We start from the raw sequence: 18714 nt of genomic DNA on the forward strand, positions 1-18714 counted from the left end.
ACAGTGAAAATTAACTTTTATGAAGAAGCTGCATGATCAAAACATTTGACCGAGTTCGCGCCAGTCGATCCCGAGAATGTTGGACACTTAACAGCTGACTGTTGGATGCGATCAGCTGATGACAATGTAGTCACGATCAAATAGGTAGTCAGTCACCATCGTATATATAGGTAAAAATGTGTATAATCTCTGCACAATGCAACCATGTTCTCGTAAATTATCCACTAATCGTTATGCACAGTGAATTTTGAGTGGTACAGACTAGATATTGTTAAGAACTCTGAGAAATGCTCCTTTGATAACGAAGTGGTTGAGAATGTTTGTGTAGGATAACATGTAAGATATATTTTATGCTTCACTGGACTTCTGCGAAATATGGCGTATTAAAATCGTAACCGAGGTAAGTTATTTACTAAAGGAAGCCGTGTGTGACTAAAGGAAGCCGTGTGTGAGTGTGTGCGCCCTCATCCCGGATGCAGAAGTCTGACAGTAGGAATGGAAAGGTCTGTACTGCTCTTGTGGGTAATACGTGGATAAGCTACTTGGGGCCCCTCCATTATTATTGGTGAAAACCAGTTATTAGGCTATTTTGCTTTAACTCTAGCCGTCTCCATTTTGGACAAGGAAATAACATTTTCCGATTTTTATATTTTTCAATGTTTCTAACATTCGTTTCTTAAACAGGGCCGAGTGTCGAACAAGGGGACAAGTTCTGCAGACGTGAAGAACCCCAGAATGCCAGAACTTACTGAAACATCACTTAAGCTAGGGCGCCGTTACCTGACACGGCTGGAGGCTGAAGCCCAAGTAACACTAAACATCGGAGACAATGGACTTGGCTTCCATTCAGAGGTTGTCCTGTCGTTCTGCAAACTACTCCTTAAACGGGTAAGTGAGTACTCTTAGAGATTGTGCACCCCACCCTTATATTCTGCAATTTGTGGAGACCACAGTGGGAAAACATAGAATGACTAAAATACAATGACCTTCATCCCAGTGCTATTTCTAATTCAGATTAGGACTAAGGGAAGTTCATGGAATCTTTTCAAACTGATATCGTGCATTAGGGTAAGGACCTGGTACCCTAAGTTAGGTTAGGTTAGGTGTGGTTGGTTAGGTCATTTGCTAATGAAATGAACATCAGAAATCTTCAAAGCTCATATTTAACCCTTGTTGCATTTTCAAGTCCAAAATGCAATAATGGTGTAAAGTAGAATTTACCAGTTGGCTTTGTTTTCACAACCCCTAGGCTCAGGCTACATAGGCTAAAACAATCAGGGGGAATGGGGTTTTTAGGTCGAAGTAAAAATGAGTTAATTGCATCAAAAGGAATTGTCTCAGATGCATAAACCACAAGATAAGGAGTCAAAAAAGTACATGGTACATAATTTTAATCAGATGCCACAAGGCCAGTCACACCAATGTATCCTAGCTATAACTTCCTTAACCTAACGTATCCCAGGCTCTTAGTCTTACATGATGAGGCAGGTGGCCCTGTTTTTGTACATTAATCTATTCATTCACGTCTACGTGACTGGGCTTTGAATCTCTCTACCTAACCTAAGCTAGAATGCCATAACTTTCCATTTGCAGAAGCAAGTATGTTATTGTCATAACAACTAAGATACAGCATTGTTAGTTATTGGTCATAACTTGATAGACAAGTATTAAGTTGTTGTTAAAGTTTATTTGTTCCGACACGATATACAAACCGTCGGTCCTTTACTTTAGGAATTACTTTCAGCAGAGCTGGAAGCAGCCATTGGACTTTCGAACTAGGTGGTTAGGCAGTTAACTACTAACGGGAGGCGGGAGTACCGCCTGCCTGGATGTAAACATTCCAATTTGCTTTGGGCCATCGTGCGCTGCAGACGTGTTTCTTGCTCTCTGTCCTGACCTCTGTAGAGCTGTTTTCCCGGTGGGATCTTTCTTGTTTTTTCCTTTGCTATCATTATGAATGTTGATAAACCCCGTAAGCTCTCCTTACCCCAGTGTGTATGTCCTGGGGTGGGAGGGAAGAAGTGCAGTAGCTTCCACTCACGAGTAGATATGGACCCACACACCCTTTGCCCCACCTACAGAGGACGTGTGTGTTCGTGTAATTCTCCGTGCTCTGAGTGTTGTTCCTGATCTGCCGAGCAGTGGGCGAAATTTGAGGGGGGGAGACAGTACTGAAGGAAGCCAGCAAAGACGTCGTCTGAGGGTTATACACCCCCGACGACTCCCCTGGTGGCTAACCCGTCGGGATCGTTACTCCCTCCCAGCAAGCTTCCCTTTCATTATTATATATAAACATCGAAAAAATGGTTAGGTGAAAGTGAAATATTGGAAATTTTGGCTATTTGATAGCCTGTTCAAAACTTCATACATTCGCATAAACTTAATACTCAGAGAGAGAGAGAGAGAGAGAGAGAGAGAGAGAGAGGGATTCATATTAAGGGCACATACCGCCCTGATAATTAAGTTTCTGGGTATTTTTGAAAAAAAAATTTTATTTCAACTTTAACAACTGACGTATGACAGTGGTTCTTAACCTTTTGATTACCACGCCTCCTCAAAGATTTGGTCGGCTTGTTCCGTGTAAATAGGGTTCATCATCTGAATAATATTATTAATACTCTGAATAATAATATTAACAACAACTTTTCCAATAAGGATTTTAGGTCGTCATGCTTTATTATTTCAGCAGTTTTGAATTGCCACTCTCTTAACTGCTGATGTTTGTGAAGCTGGTTTTTTTGAGGGGATGGGGTCATTAGTGATGGGTGAGGTTGGTTGTGGGTGGCCTTGGCTTGACCCCATCTCTCAATTGTTGAAAAGACCCATCGTCAGTGAACTTTCTCAACCAGACAAAGGCTGGATGGATGCAGTATAAAGTTTCTTCTTGCACGTGAGACAGACAAAGGGTTTTTGTAGCGCAGTTGGTACGCAGACAACTGTCCTGTGTGCATCTGAGAGAGTGAGGCTTGAAAAGCATTGTTTAATTTTATTCAAACTGCCATTGCCCGATTTTCTCAGGCTTCGGAATCGTGGTGAACAGTCTGACCCATTTCCCAGGTGCAGGGTCCGTGTCAGCAAAGGTGCTGGTCATTTTTAGGGTTTTAACGGCATTAGGGTTGCTGTTATTTTAAGGAATCTGCTCAGTTCTTAATATGAATTGCTTTTCATATTGAATGTTAGAACCTTTGCGGTTGACAGTAATAGGTTCTGGGGCCTTCTAGCAAACGATGTCACTTCCTTCCTTCCTGGATTAAGCCAGCCAGTAGGAGGACTTGTGTGCTCTCAGGCCATCTCCTACTCTGATTGTGTTTTTCTCTCTCGGGGTTTCAGATGTTTATAAATCACACTGATGTCATCATCAAGGACATATCACTGCTCCAACATGAGTGGAGAATATATCATAGTGGCACCAATCCCTCATGGCTGCTCAAGCAGGGTGAGGTGAAGAGTCACGATGCCACATGTAAAAAAACAATTGGGTGGATGGGACATTTGATATGGAGTCAGTTTATGAAAACCTCCTGCAACAGAGGTTGGAAACTAGACTCTCTGGTGATGATGGGGGGTTACTACAGGTTGAGTTGGGGGTGTATAGTACAACAGGGTGAGTTGGGGTGTACAGTACTACAGGGTTATGCGGAAAAAGTTGAGATACTGAGGCCAAATGGGGAAACAGGAAGGAAGTTGTTTTATAAAGAAAGGTTCCCTCGGTGACCTCCTTTGAAGAAGTTAAAAGTTAAAGGTTTTAACCTGACAGTTATATTTCAGGGTTTTGACAAGAAAGCAGATTTAAAAAAAAATTTTTTTTTTTTTTACTGGGAAGGAATTTAATCATATCCAATGTTTCTCACAGTGGTACAGTAAGGGCCGCCTTATGGTATATAACCCTGTGATCGTAATGCAGTCTTCTTCATGCCTGAAACACAAAAAGATATCTTGAGTATTCTTTCAGAAAAGACTCACTGAGATCAATGGTCATTTTTTTCAAGATGAGAAAGGAAACCATAGAATCCTGCTTTTTTTTTTAAAGGGGGGTTGGGTAATCCATAATTATATACTCAACTGGGAGATCTGGAAATGCAGTTTTTTATTTGTCAAAAACCCATGAAAAGAGTAGCTCGTCCTTTACTGCGTCACAAGTTTTATTGTCGATATCTACTGATATAATGCTCATCCTAAAGCACTGATTAAGAAACCTGACAGCTAGATTTGATTGGTACGGGTTCTCTGATGTTGATTATTGCTATTGACAGATTTAAGACAAAGGTCCCTGTTCATTCAGTCTGTATTTGAATACTCGAGTCAATAACCTGATTTCACACATTAAAATAAGGGGTCTTTTGAGAATATTCAAATTGAATTTGCTGTGTTACACACAAGATATGGTTCTGACCATCTCGTGATAACCAAAAATCGAAAAAATAATGAAATGGTAATTGTTTGCAGAACACTGGTCTTGCCATGAATAGAGTTGAAAGCAAGTGTATGATATTTTCTTTCTCTTCCAGTTAAGACCTTCCTGAGAACCTGTGATGACACAAGAGATAATGCTGCCATAGCAAAGTGCCTTTGGCCATGTGATAACAGACAACAACTCTAGAATGGCGTGAAGGATGTAGAAAGAAGCTTTCGGAAGAGGCTTCATTCCAGCATGGTAAATTGCGTGCGAGATACTTGTATTCATTTTCTTGTCTCTGTTCCAGCAGATTCTGATAAAAGTGTCACTTATTTTGAAGCATAATTTTGCACAATTGCAAAGAATTACTTATACAGTTCGAATTAATATTCCCATTTAAAACTAGGATTTTACAAGGTACACTGATCATTTATTTCAAAGTGTTTATCGAGTCTTGAGAATGTGACGGGGTGCTATTGCTTCAGGAATCACCTTCGTACAGATTCACGAAACTAAGCAAGAGAATTATGCCTTCATATCGTGATGGGTTGAACAAAAGTTACTCTCTTCCTCAAATAAATTTGTCCACAACTGTACTTACAGGAATATTACGAAGCTCTTTCAATTTTCAGGTTGACGATCCTCGACCCAGAGACTACTGCTGCATCCGTTCACTTCTGTGCAAGATAATGTTACATCAAACTCCCATCCTTGGATGAATTGACCCCAAGTAAGTGATCGTAATATCTGCATTGATTTATCCCTACTGTACACACTGTCGTATTTATGATAGAATAATTGAATTATTGAAGGTCCTCTGAGCTTTCCTTTCGCCTATTAACCTCTGTAGTTGTCGCAAAAGTCGATGGTGATGGTATGTGCAGGTGAAATGACTGAATAATATGACTAATTTTTATATTTAAAGAGAAACTCTTATTACCTAACATTCCCTATAGAAGTATAATTTTTCCTGGAAGATCAAAGTTTACAACAACAGAATTCGTGTCTGCTTAGGAATCAGCTGACTGATTCTTAAGCTAGTGACTGTTTTCGTCATTTTGGTTTTCAAAAACGCAGAAGACAGCTAGTCATTTGGGCACAATTTTATTACTTGAGGATCAAAGTTTTGCATTGAATCACAATCACGCAGATTTTAATTAGGAATTCTTTATAACAGAAGCTATTGTAACTTAATAGTTCCATTGACTTTGTCACCTCACAAGAAGAATTGTAGGTTTGGGAGCTTGAGACCAAAACTGTCATATAAACCATTTGTCTTCTGTCAAGCTATTGTTACAGTAAAGGTCAAGAAGGCTTCATCAAGGCTGGTCAAATGCTAATTGATCTGATAACAAGAAATTGCTGGAAGCCATTTCAAATCAGGGGAGAGAGAGAAGTTGGTGGAAAGTCTAAGGGATGAATAGTGGATTTAGTGTGCCCATGATATTATTAGCTTTGGCACAGAAAGTGACTTTCATATTTTACCAAAACAATGATCCAAAAATAGGCAATTGAAATGTCAGAATTTAGGCGCATCGGTTTTATTTTCTATTCCCTCATATTTATCGAATTCTATAACTTGTGCCCATGCAGGCTGATTTGCCTTTGGAGCCGCCTGGGGTTTATCATAGTGTGTTGACTCTGTCCTGAGGGCTATCAGCTGACGATTTAAAGAAAGAAAAGAAAAAGCTGCCCAATTAAGATGATAGTAAAGTAGCACACTGTAGGAAAAGAACTGAGTTTTGCAACGTATATTCTTTATATCCTAGGATTTCGTAGATGTGTGGATCTGAAGGTGAAAGAAAGACGTCTGAATGGTGGAAGAACATGAAGTGATCAGTAGGATGTCTTTTTACAGTGTCCCTTGGTGAGTTTTGCAAGAGAGTCAAGTGTTCAAGTGGTGCTGCTGCTTCTGTATCAGTGTCATTCACACTAACTGGGCCCCTTATATTGTGGTGGTTATAGTCAGGTCTTTGCCTTTCAAGCAAAAATAAACTAATTTGGAAAGCTTTTACTTTGTTCAGTATCTTGACTGTTCTGAAGTATATCAAGAAAACTAAGAGTTTTGCAAACGTTAAGAAAAGATTCAGCATTGATCTAGTTTACTTAGAGCCAAATTAGTGAAGCACAGTCAGTAAACTAGTTTCTTAAAGCAAACTAGAGCAAACTTAGTCATGCCACAGAAAGAAACAGTTTCGCTTTTATTTGAATCATGACAGAATAGGGTGATCCTGTACTTTTAAGACAGGCCTCTCGAAGCAGTTACTGTTGTTTAAATGAACTGAAAGAAAGGAGCCAAAGTATTATGTTTATCCACTCCATCGAGGTCGGCAATCCTCTTCCAGATTAGAAAGGATGTATTATTTTCTGTGAAGCCAGAGTTCCTTCTTGAACCGAAGGTGGTTGCTAAACACTCTCTCTCTCTCTCTCCCTCTCTCTCCATTATATTCCTTGTGTGTGTATCGGTGACAAGGTTTGTGAGTGACTTAGATTCAGCCCACTGTTTCACTGAAGTCCTTCAGAATTTTCTCCCGTTAGGGGATTGTAGCTGTCAGTGCACCACTGTAGGCATCACTAGAGGTTGTTTGCAGAATCCCTCCGGCGCCTATAAGCTGCACCTACACTTTCTAACCTTTTACTTGACCTCCATTCTGCTTCCTTTCTTCACTGTCTAAAGCTGAAATCACCTCCCGTCCCACCCCTATCATTTGGCCTTAGAGCCGAATTGCCCAAAATCAGTCTTAGTGTAATTGTGCCTGGCAGTCGTACTTCTCCAAAGTTACAGAGGTCCTTTATCCCTCACACCGTTGGACTGTGGAACAGCCTCCCTGAGGGTGTTGTGCAATTGTATTTCAAAAGTTCAAGCGAAGCTGCAATGATTACTACCCTAAAGGAATTCTTGTATTTTAATAATTTACTTGCATTTTGATCTAATTTATCAATTTGTTTATTTTCCTTTCTAATAACTGATCGCTTCTTTCTGTGTTTCGTTTTACCTTTTGTTACTACTTGCAAATGAACACCATATTCTTTGGAAGCTTGAATTTTCAGTCAGTAGCCCCTGTTGTGGGCTTGTTCCATATGAATAGGGTTCATCTTCGGAATAATATAATAATAATAATTATAATAATAATAATAATAATTTAATAAAGGAATGAGGGATTTAGTTCATACCAAGCATCAACTGTGTCCCAAGGTTTCTGGAGTCTGCAAATTTATTTACCTTGTAACTTATATTATTGCTGTCGTCATAAAATTATGGCCTCAGATCCATATGCAATTTCATTTTCCAGTATGGGCTGCTGTCGTAATATACTTTTGCGCATCAGTTTCAACCGTTAGATGGATCTGCAAGTTGTCTCCTCTTCCGCTGCCTGGTGCACTGTCTCAGAACCTTGATTCCTTGTCTGGTTTTTTTTTAAGGCATTACTGTCAGTCCTCATGTGGTTCCATGTGTGTATCTGTTCTGGTTAAAATTTTCTGGGGGGCTTTTGAGCTCAGGCAAGCTTATCAAATGTATGTATGTAGATAGTAAGCTTTTCACGTTATGAACCTCTTCAGAACCACTGTATTAGTGTCAAACGAAAATTAGTACAAAGTATTCTTGGGTAAAGGTGATAAAAGTTTATACATTTGTGGCCACACCCTCTTTCCAGGGGAAGATAAATACTATAAGTGAAAGTAGGTTGGGCCATTTAACAAGACCCATCTCAAGAGGTACAGGACCAGAAATGTCAAAAGTTGAGGTGCATCTTCTATACTCAGGGCAGATTCAGGTTTGTTCAAACCTACCTCTCTCTCTCTCTCTCTCTCTCTCTCTCTCTCTCTCTCTCTCTCTCTCTCTCTCTCTCTCTCTCTCTCTCTCTCTGCATTGTGTTTTATTGCTGGACATTGATTTTAGCACTGAAGCCAGTGGTTTAAAATGAAGGAATTCTTGATGTGAATGAACGTCACTTGGTTTCATAATAGGTTTAGTTCTGACCCGAATCTCTCTCCACAAAGCTGAGGCCATTCCTCTGTGTCATCAAACTGATAAGACTTTGTAGCTTGAAGAATAAGCAATGGCCTTTAATAATTATAGAAATTTTCCTGTATTTTTAACATTTACGGTTATTAAATGAAAAGGTTTTAACATTAAAGGGCTATTCTAAGGTTTCAACAGTTTACACTAATGTTTTAAAATTTACCCTTAATAAATAAAGTTTTAACACTGTCACTATATATGTCTTAAAATTTGTGGCTAATAAATGAAAAGTTTTGAATTTTGCAGTTAATAAACCAAAGGTTTTTTTAGTGTGTATTGACAACAAAATACTTGAGTTCGTATCTGTTGTCTTGTCACCTCATTCTCTTCCCCTGCGTAATTTAGTGTTTAATGCTCCAAAGGAAACTTGTTCCTTCAGATAGCATTTGCCAGGTTATCAAAACCTGTGTTGGTTTAAATTAGCGATCTGGCTCTTGCTAGTCTCACTGCATCTTTTGAAGTGGCGTTTAGTCTTTTGTAGCTTAGCACTATTGACGAATTGCAACAACCATTCTTGTTTTAGTGCGAGAGACATTCTGCATTTGTCAATACGGGTAAGTGAGGTATTTTTTAGTTTGATTTGTAAGTATAGCTTTAACCTGAAATGCTTTAAGTAGATAGTACGGTTTGGAGGTGAATTACTCTTGGTGGCATTGTAAACTTATTTTACGATTATTTGAAATGACATTTAATTGCAAAGGAAAGTCCAAGAAGGAAGATCACGTATTTTGAATAGTAGTACTGTATAGCAAATAAGACCGTTCTTGGTGCTCTCTGAAGGGTTGACAAGGAAAGCCTTCAAATGTGTTTCTCTTAACAAGAGATCGCGGCTGAATGCGCAAGAAAAATGGAGTCTTTTTTTTTTATTCATTCTGCTCTGTAAAATACGCAGTATTACTTCTTAGCCTTTTCTTTGTAATTGTATGGTCATTTCATTGTTCACTGTTAAAACAATCATTTGCTTTTCCTCTTCTGTCCTTTGAAATTTGTCATGTCATTGTTACGAAATGTTAATCATTTGCTTTTGAATTTTGTCATGTCCCTGTTACAAAATCTTATGATAGAATTTTAGTATTGTTAAATCTTAATTGTTTATAACTTTGTCATTCATTGTTACAGAATTTCAAGATGTATCATACCCATTGTATATCACGTATATATCCACTGTATCATATCAGTTATGAAATTTGAATTTGTTTATTATGACATTGTTACAGAATTTCAAGATGTATCATACCCATTGTATCATATCAGTTATGAAATTTGAATTTGTTTATTATCAAGATCCCTTCCTATTTCTGCAGGCAAGAATGAATGAGAGAGTATAAACTCTTCAGCACGAGAGGAAATTAGTCCTCAGACCACATGGGGCCTCCTATCAGACGCAGACCACAAGAGGCCTCCTCTCAGACCACAAGAGGCCTCTCAGACCACAAGAGGCCTCATCTCAGACCACAAGAGGCCTCCTCTCAGACCCCAAGAGGCCTCCTCTCAGACCCCAAGAGGCCTCCTCTCAGACCACAAGAGGCCTCCTCTCAGACCACAAGAGGCCTCAGACAGCAGAGGACTCAGAGCAAGAGAAGACCGTTGGAACACCATATTAATAATAAGCTGGTAATCCAGGGCTGTTTAAAAAAAATTTCTGGATGCATCACATTTTAAAAATTTGAAATTTGGTTTTTATTTTTATTTTTTTGCTGTGGGAGGTGCTGCCCAGTCCGGAAGGTGATCCCAGATTTCTTCTGCAATTTGAATACTGTATTGTGAAGTTTTCTCAAAGCTATGTACATAATAAGCTGCTGCTAATCTAATAAAATATCTGAAATGTCCTAAAATGGCTTCTATTTACCTTATAGTGAAAGGAACAATACTGAAACAAGTAAATTTTTTAAGAAAAATAATAGTTTATTTTCCATTACCAGCAAATGTATTCTTAAACTAAGTAGTGGAATTTTTGAATCCTGCTTTACTCATAACCATATTGCGGCAAGTATATAACCCTCAGTTGCCAACTAGTTCTATATAAGATATATATTTTAGAGATAGTGCGATTTGTAGTGAGCACCCAGGGGGCCAAAATGACCAGGTGGTACCTCAAGTGGGAAGGCGAGGACGGCCTGTAGAAACTCCTCGACGTCTGTCCGGAGGAGTCAGTTTTCTTTCATACACTCCTCAGCCACCTGAGAAGGTTCCTCACTGGTTTTGTAGTGAGCACCCAGGGGGCCGAAATGACCAGGTGGTATCTTGAGTAGGAAGGTGAGGATGGCCTGTAGAAACTCCTCGACGTCTGTCCGGAGGAGTCAGTTTTCTTCCATACACTCCTCAGCCACCTGAGAAGGTTCCTCATTGGTAGTAATTCAACATCTGTAAGAAAATTCGGTTACTCATATGCTGGATAGTTGTTCTCCATTAATGATAATAAACTCTCTGCTTCACTTCAAGTTGTATGAAGAGAATACAAGGACACGAAATTGCAAAAGCTTTTATTTTGTATATAAATGATTTCTGGTCACGACCTAGTTACCAAGAGTGAGAAACGATGGCAAATATAATTTACTAATAGCACTTTGTAGTCAATCAGCTCTAAATGGTTTTGCTGAACAGTAGTAATTCAAAGGGCATTTCACAGACACTTTCCAAAACTATTCATGGGTTAATCAGCATCTTATTTTGTAACATCTATACTAATACTGAAAATGTGTACTGAAAGACAGTTTAACAGGGTTTGTTATATACTTTGTGATTTAACTACAAGAGAGAGTCTTTAAACTATACCCTCCTCCACAGCAATAGAGCAAAGGTAACTACACGTAGGCCTGGGATAAACTGCAAATGATAGAGAGAGAGAGAGAGATTAAACCACAACCTCCTCTAAAACATCAGAGCAAAGGTAACTACACTTAGGCCCAGAATAAACTGCAATTGACAGAGAGAGAGAGAGAGACTTAAAACTACTGTATAACCTTCTCTACAGCAACAGAGCAAAAGTAACTACTTCAATTGATAAAATTAAGATATAATAGATATCGGTAAATTAAATGGAACTACCTAATCAAAAGTTACACAAGAGACTAGATTAACGGCTTCATCAATTTTCTTGGAGAACGAGACATCCTCAGTGACTGATTTCCTTTTGGTCATGACTTTGTCAGATGCTGTTCTTATAAATTTTAGCCCACTGAAATAATATAACCGGGATTATGCCAGCTAACGAGTTAGTGTATCTACACTTCACTCCATTTATCCATCACGGTAATGTCTGATTAAAGATTGTTACATCTGCAGTAGAAGGGATTCGCAAACCCATGAAAATAATAAACCATAAATTTACTCGACTTCATGGGGAATTTTTTACTTACTAAAATGATACAGAAAAGGCTGAAGACTTATTTTAATCTAACACACCAAAATTTAGTCCATGATATCCGCATGGAGAAAAAAAAAAAACATTACTGATGGAAAAATACAAAAACATCACGACACTCGCAATCTGTGTTCATCTACTTCCTTATGCTTTCCGTGATATATTTGTGCAAGGAGGCTTTTAGCAAACTACGACCAAATACCCATAGTCTCGAGGCATGGGAATTAAATGATTGAGTTATCTGCATATATAACTCTTCCTTAATTACACATTTTTGGACGTTACAACAGTGATAAATACACTACAATTGAGAACCGATCACTACCAAAAAAAAAAACTACACCGTTACTAAGTTCCATACACGAGAGAAAATACCTTGGGAAAGAGAGAGAGAGAGAGAGAGAGAGAGAGAGAGAGAGAGAGAGAGAGAGAGAGAGAGAGAGAGAGAGAGAATTATATACTACTGGTGGCAGACCATGCAAGTTCACACAGCAGGAGACATTACTCTATATACCGATGTTTGTTAGGCCTACGCTCTCATCTCATTCTTCACAAGGCAGAATGTTAGTACTATAGATACTTCGACGGGAATAAAAGAACTATTTTATTGTATTTGCCTTTCGTACTGCAGTATAGTCAAGAAGCTTTTAATTGCAGCCACTACAAAGACCAGAGGTATGGTTATGTGTATATTTTGGGTCTAAATTAACTGAACAGAACATTTTTTCAACTGGATAGACAAGTTACTTGAAGAATAAACCTAAGCTTTGACTTGATTACAGTAACACAATTAACCACACTTCCCTATTAAATCTTGAGTTATATCTTACTTAGGGTTCATTCCTCAACACTACTGACTGCCAAATTGTCTAAGACTCTTCCAGTTCTAGTCCTATAGTTGGATACGATGCATTTTCAATATGACTTGACCAACGCCACTCAGTACTGTATCGGGCAATTATAATACTTTCATTTCAATGCCCACCAAGATTCTTTCATATTTTCCCAACCCAAAAATGCCTTAGTCTCGCTTAAAGCTCTTTCAGTCAGAGCAACGCCTCACCCTATCACTCTCCCATCCAAGGCCTGCTGACGCCTATAGAACAAAAATGCTTAGTGCAAAACCCTGAGACTCTCTCCTGTCTCCAAGGTACAGATTACCGAGTCAGCTTATAACAACCACGCCCGCCATACAGACACGCACGTGCGCACCCAAAATAACAATTAGCCAAAGAGAATCTGGGAAAATCGTGAGAGGCTGTAAGGCCAAAGATCAGTGCTTAATTGGAGAGCATTATATATTCGAATGCATACAATTGCCAGCTATCGTGCAGGCTATAAGTGTCTGTACATATGATACGTCTAATGAAGTTTAATTTCTGTATGACGACCTTTCAAAACATGAGATTATGAGGGTCAAGAAAAAAAATCACGTCAAAAATAGGCTAGAAGATAAATTCCACAGATTTTAAGCATAAAAGGTGACAAATAATCAAAGGTAAGAAAAAGTGAGTTTAAATTCATGAAAACGCAAAAAGTCACGTTAACTTCTCGTTATTGCAAATGAAGAGATTGTGGATGGGGTATAAATAGAGCGGCAAGTCTGCAAGCAATGGAACCAAGTGTTTTTGTAAGCAGGTGACGACTGCAGTCCCTTAGAGACTGTATCCTCCAGCGTGAAGTTTTGGAATGTAGGTTTTGGTAATCGACGACACTTGCATATTTGAGAGCAGACTAAGTGAATTTCCAGCGTCAGGATGCATAAACCCTTGTACAAGAAACAAGAATAAACTATTTCGGTTATACTTAAGTTTAGTTACAAACAAAAGACTCGTTTTACCCGTGTGGCAGGCAAGCTTATGCTCCTTAGTGAGATAATGAAATTATTTGAAAATGTGTAGACTATGAACCATTTACTTTGCTTTACATAGCAGAAATTAATGGCAAAATGGTTCCTACAAAGAATAATATATGTTTTTATAAGAAAAATAAGGGAAGGAAGGGAGGATAACACACATTTGACATAACAGCATGTGTGGGGTGTCCTTGCAAGTATGTGCGTTATATTAAGAAACACACACACACACTCACACACACAAAAAGATGCCCCCTCCTTATAAGCCACTAAGAAGCGAGTTCACTTGATCTGCTCAACTCTCTTAAACGGAGTCTTCCGGGTCTGGCCGTCCCTGTGACGCAGCTCTTTTTATACCCACTATAGCCTACTTAAGTCTAGAGTAAGGATTCCTCGAAAACCCTGTGAATTTACAGCTTAGAAACTAACAATCCTTCTGTTGCTGTACTGGAGACTTTTAAAGTAACCTACATTTCAAAACTACTGAAAAAGATACATTATTGTGCTTGCCTTTTTCTATATTCTTCGATAAGCACGGGTAAGTAAAAAAGCACGGTACGTGTTTTGTGTACGTGTTGACCTATGGTCCAAACAAGAGACGAAATGAAAACAAGAACGCTCCTTAATCCTGCAAAACCACATTTCACTTAATGAAATTAGCATAATTTTTTCTATCATTAACTACATAGTGTATATATCAGAATAATTACGAAGTTAACCGCTCAGGCAACCAAAGTACAGACAATTTTACACTTAATCCCCTCCGAATATATTTCACTTTTCACTACGCGAAAGACTGCGATAAACAATTGTGGGTCGCACTCAGTTTATTTTTTATTCCTGGGATATAAGGGATAGGTGAACGACGTCACAGACTACAAGCGGTGCTTCCGGTTTAACGAGTAACGATTCAGTAGAATATAACGGTATTTATCAGAACGGAATTTCTGTCACTGTATTATGACGTCGAAATTGGTAGGCCTATTATGTTATGGAACTAGAAATGAGGCTACCTTCAAGCATACCTCCTGAACAAATAACATGAACAAAATGTACTTGGAATAGTATATTATATAATAAGCAGTGCAGTGAATGCCAGAGCCATTTTTTAATTGAATCTGACAAATCTTTGGTGGTTTTGGGTCGGTTTACAGTAGAATGCTATATCCCAATTTCAAATTTTAAGGCAACTTTTATATTTCTTTTTTATTTTGCGAAAAATTTCCCCCGATGCTTAACCTTGAAAACATGTTGAAGTTCCAATGATATGTTCTCAGTGCAAGAACACATCGCAATAATAGGTAGTCATGACATCTGATGTCAGTAGGTCAGTATTTCACACAAAAGCTCATGTTTTCTTATTCTAGACACTTGGAAAAAAGTTTAACCAGAAATATCGTTTAATATCATTTTCCTATTCCTTGGGAATGACTTATACCCAAAAGGAATCAATTTATATGTGATATATATATATATATATATATATATATATATATATATATATATATATATATATATATATATATATATATATATATATATATATATATATATATATGTGTGTGTGTGTGTGTGTGTGTGTGTGTGTGTGTGCTGTAGTTCTATTCTGAGGCCGGTTGGAAGAATGAAACTGGATTTTTCTGTCAACTGCCCTACGGACCAACACCTAGAGCTCAGAATATAAGCAATAAATATAATGACTAGACTGTCTTACCTTGATATCACATCTAAGTAAACAGAGAAGTGGAGGTAACCTTTAAAAAACCAGCTGGGTAGCTTTAAATTGAATTTGTTTACAAACAGGAAATTAATATGAAAGGGCTGACTGAGCAGCAACCAAGGCACATACAATGTACAATAAAAGCTACACAATGCGTAGCAAATAACTGAATCTAAAAGGGCTACAGCTCTGAAAAAGTTTGAGACCCAAATGAAAACCTGCTGTCGAGACTGGCCTATAAATTTCGGGTAGCGCACCGTGATTGCAAAGGAGGAACTGTGTCCAGCCCCCCTGGACCGCTGAATATCAGAAGACTCTTGCACGTAGCAAGATGGCAGTTAAATGTCTAAGGCTATTTGGTTCACAAGGGCAGGGGCAGACCACTCAAAGAGCCAGATAACAGGATTCTGGAAGAGAATTCCAGGTTAGCATTCAGATCTAATGACTTTCTCTCACACGAAATTACTTATGCACGATGGAGGAAATTATCCATTAGATTTAATTAGCACATTGTAAGACTATGGTGGGAATGCTCTAATTATTATCGCAGAACTAATTTAATTTGAGCTTGGAACAAGTCGTGAGGGCAAATGTGCGTGCTAGGCTGTGGGAAACAAAGGGGGCTTGTTTTAGGAGAATGAAAAGTTGGAAATACTCTCATCCTGCCGCAGTTCCAATAATCAACTTTGGATATAAACCCCAGTCCCAGGTATGATACCTTTTCTTATAAATAAATTTTACCAAAAGTGAAAAATTTCACAGGACTTTACACAAATTAATCAGCAATAATATATAGGACTCTTGAACTCGAACCCAGGAGCAAAATCCAGGTGTTCAAGAGCACCCCCATCGTCACATCAAGGTGGTCCCAAGTCGAGGGGGGCCGCAGACAATGATGTCACCTTTAGACCATTCGTTCTAATATCATCAATAATCCTCAGAAAAGCTTCCACTTCATTGGTGAGACCAGAACATAACCTGGCACAAGGATGTAGGCCTTCGTCTGCTTCGAAAGCTGTATAAGGTCAATCTTCCTCCGGTAGAGGGACGAGATGATAAGCACTTTAAAGCTACTAGGTCATACATCTCAGGAAAGGATATACATCCGAGGAGGTGAATTTCTTAATAGTCTCCGAATACCTGACAACCATACGTCTTTTATTCCTGTAGTGAACAACAACAACCACTTGAGCCTGCCAAGGCAACGTACCATTTTCAATTATACCTTCATTAAGAAGACGATCAATTTCTGTCCGAAATAATTGTACATGTGGAGTACTGCATCTGCTGTATTTCACAGAAATTGGATGACAAGCAAAGAATAATAAATGTAATGATGTTTTAGAGTTTCCTGTATTTTGTGCAAAGAATTTATTCAGAACCTGGAAGGGCAATTCCACTGTTGACTGCACGCACCTTGTGGAGAAAGCCTGGCGGAGTTTCTGCTTACACTTACTCTTCCGTCTCAAACAGAACCCCTCACTCTCAGCTACCACTTAATTATGTTCTTCAAAACGAATCTCTGTGTTCTTCTTCTTCTTCGAGAAAAGGCGGGAATTTTGAGATAGGCTACCTCCTATCAGTCTGTTTGTATTCTCTTCCTTATTCACTATATGTATATACGTGGGTACCCTCATAGAACGAGCTCTTCGGCCAGGACGTCTCGATGTTCGTCCTACATCTCCAGATGCTGCTTAAGTATTCAAGCACTGGCTATTTATCTTTTAAAAAATAAAATTACACAGAGAGCTTTCGAGGAAATGTACAGATTCTCGAAAGATCTGTGTATGGTTTTGTTTTTATAGGCCTATATATTGTGGCACGGCTACATAACTATGCATTTATTTCTCCATTTGAAGACTTACGCTACTAAGGGCATTTTTAACCAACACTATTATCGTCCTGCCTCTAACTTCAACCCATTTTTGGGATCCACCAGATGACCTTTTAGGTAGGTACCCTCAATGTAGTGATATGACTTTACACTGATAGGCTACCTTTCAGGTCCACATTTTATCCATCACATTTCCCAGTTGTTAGCACTGAAAAGAACCCCATCCGAACCATGATACCATTTTCTATTTAAAGAATTATAAAAGTTCCCGAAAAGTGCATGCGAAGAACACACCCAGTTGTTGTATGATGCAGAATATTACAGATAGTTTGCCATGAATTTCCTGTATCAAGGTAGAAAATTTAATGAAAATAGAAAATCTACACCGTTCAATCCAAAACAATAAATTTATGCGTAAGTTTCTTTGACTTAAACTAGGAAACTAATTCCAAGCATTCAAAACACTCCTCGCTACAGCTAGGTTGTTTCACATAGAGGGAGGCGTCAAGGTGAGAATGGTTACCAAAGTTATTGTGAGTAGGCAATCAAGAGGTCGAAGAATGGAAAGGAACTGGGAGTCAATGGGACAACAAACGAAATGCTGCAGTACGGTCAGTGAAAGTGTGATTTTGTGGCTGATTTGGGTATGTAGGGATGAGCGAAAGGTTTCGAAGGAATGGGTACGAGGAATAGCTTTCTTTGGTAGAAGGTTAAAAGAGATAGAAATGCATAAGAATCACAGATGCAGGATATTTTAAATGTATTTGTACAGTTACATAACTGTGGATTTGTTTTTCCAGCACTATGGCATCTCGATATTGAGTTTAATGCTTCCCGTGGCCATGATTATCAAGGTACATACTTTCGAAAAAAACATCATTCTGGTTTTTTGTGTTTAGCCTACGTACACGCGATGTTGCTTTTTTTAAATCCCCTGACACCGCCGAAACTTATGACGTGTGCGTGTTTGTTTGTCGGTCGTAAGCTTGAAACCTTGCAATATCAAAACACATGAGAGCAAATCAGTCATTATGGAGGTTTCACAATTGTTAATGATATCCATTTTCAGCAACACCCAGAGACTTCTGTGAGGGCTGACAAAATAGGCCTACGCAGTTTAACAGCTGCGGGTTTCCATCTCTTCCTTTCACCATGCTGAATTTGCTAATTAACTCTGTTACTATGTTAACACAAGGAAAACCTGTTTGATTACTGTGTTGTCCCGCACAAGCTTCCTTATTTGCCAAGGTCGAAGATTTACAATTTCTGTTTTACATCATTATCCCCACTAGGATTGCTTTTGAACATTTCTCTTGTGTGTGCTAAGCCTCTGAATTTATCGAATGGATGATCATAATTAAAAAATAAACAACTGATGAAGTACATCTCGCAAAGGGCAACATGTTTGCAGCGACAACGGTTACCGTAGCCGGAAGGCGTGTGACGTTGACTGCTGGCTGCAACGTGTGTCATCTGTGACGTCACATACCCGCCTTTGCATTCCGAAGCGCTATTGGCCAG

At 38.7% G+C, this 18714-nt stretch overlaps 2 long non-coding RNA genes across 2 annotated transcripts; one reads left to right on the forward strand and one right to left on the reverse strand.

Annotated features, from left to right (window-relative positions):
- The first annotated feature begins 45 nt into the window (after positions 1-45).
- Positions 46-10101, forward strand: LOC136848867 (uncharacterized). Its single transcript, XR_010856161.1, has 5 exons — positions 46-170; positions 685-888; positions 4509-4654; positions 5029-5126; positions 9725-10101. It is a non-coding gene; the product is annotated as an uncharacterized lncRNA (long non-coding RNA).
- LOC136848868 (uncharacterized) lies at positions 10098-14718 on the reverse strand. Its single transcript, XR_010856162.1, has 2 exons — positions 12615-14718; positions 10098-10784 (listed from the first exon to the last, which is right to left on the reverse strand). It is a non-coding gene; the product is annotated as an uncharacterized lncRNA (long non-coding RNA).
- Positions 14719-18714: the final 3996 nt, after the last annotated feature.

The sequence above is a fragment of the Macrobrachium rosenbergii genome, chromosome 19, assembly GCF_040412425.1.
Source record: "Macrobrachium rosenbergii isolate ZJJX-2024 chromosome 19, ASM4041242v1, whole genome shotgun sequence".
NCBI classification, from domain to species: Eukaryota; Metazoa; Arthropoda; class Malacostraca; order Decapoda; family Palaemonidae; genus Macrobrachium; species Macrobrachium rosenbergii.